This window comes from Corvus brachyrhynchos, unplaced genomic scaffold (genome assembly GCF_000691975.1).
Source record: "Corvus brachyrhynchos isolate BGI_N302 unplaced genomic scaffold, ASM69197v1 scaffold2718, whole genome shotgun sequence".
NCBI classification, from domain to species: Eukaryota; Metazoa; Chordata; class Aves; order Passeriformes; family Corvidae; genus Corvus; species Corvus brachyrhynchos.
This window is the reverse complement of record NW_008239754.1, coordinates 90,392-91,544: the sequence shown is the minus strand read 5'-3', so window position 1 is coordinate 91,544 and position 1,153 is coordinate 90,392. Positions and strand designations below refer to the sequence as shown.

Genomic DNA, 1,153 nt, shown 5'->3' with positions numbered 1-1,153 from the left:
TCAGCCCCCTCCAGCCCCGGGGGAGCCCTGCTGGTGCCCGCTCTGCTCGGGAAGCTCCGGGTACGCAGGCTCGGTACTCCTGGCCTCCCCGCGGGCAGGGCCGACTGCCACGCAGGGACGGCCGGCGGAGGCCGGGAGGCCTCGAGGGAGGAGCGGAATGTGTATATGGCAACCGTGGGTCAGCCCGAAGTCCCGGCCGTGGCTGTTTCCAGGGTACCGTGGGCACAGACTGCGGGATTCACTGCTCTGTAATTAGTCTGTGTCTTCGTTGCCAGGAATGGCTTTCACTGTAACACAAATAATGTATGTTTGCAGTCCTGCTATGTAACTTATGTGACATGTAACCGTGCCATAGCTGTATGTACCCCACAGCCAGCCAGGTTTGCTCTCCAGAACTGGGGAACGGAGGACAGCAAGGTGCTTTAGGAAGCAAATATGTGTTGTGGGATGAAGCAAGAGAGAACCTGCATGTCAACATGGCTGGGCTGTTCCTCCTGGGACACCTGGGGGAACCTGTGGGGAGGGACAGGAACACCAGTGCAGTACTGCTTCAGGTTCAGGGAGATGTAGGTAGCTGGGGACATTGTAGGGGAGCACCATGCCAGTTGTGTATTACCGGGGATAGGATGGCCGTAGCAACAATCCAGGCTGGATCCTGTGTCATTGTCTTCTCTCTGAGCAGAGCAGCCAGAGACTGAACAAATGCTTCCCAGCGGTGCCCGGCCCAGCCCCGCACTGCACAGTGCGGACATACAGGGCTCCAGCCTTCCCAGATCTCCTGTATCTGGCCATTGCTGTAGGCGCAGCGATAGCAACCACGCAGCTGGAGGGTTCTCTGCAGCTACACCAGCTTGGCTTTAGGGGCTGGGATGGGGTCAGCAGCGGGGACACAGGCGAGGGTAGTACCAAACAGGATGTAAAACCTTCCACCACAGGATGGAGGGTGGGATGGAACAGGGCTTTGGCGGGCTGAGCAGGAGCCCGATGGTGGCCAGTGCTCCTTGGGCAGCATTTGGCGGCACCGCGGGGGCTCGGCCCCGCTCCTGGGCGCTCGCGTGGATCCCTGAGGAGGGAGCTGTGAGCTTGGCGTGCGTGGCGCTTTCTGCGCTCCCGGGAGAGCGTCTGACCGTCCTGTTCCCGGAGCCTGTCCGCA

At 60.8% G+C, this 1,153-nt stretch overlaps 1 protein-coding gene across 1 annotated transcript in view; it reads right to left on the bottom strand.

Moving 5' to 3' along the window:
- The window catches only part of MRPL2 (mitochondrial ribosomal protein L2), a 5,321-nt gene that overhangs the window by 2,120 nt on the left and 2,048 nt on the right, over nt 1–1,153 (bottom strand). The gene's annotated exons all lie outside the window — the stretch shown is intronic.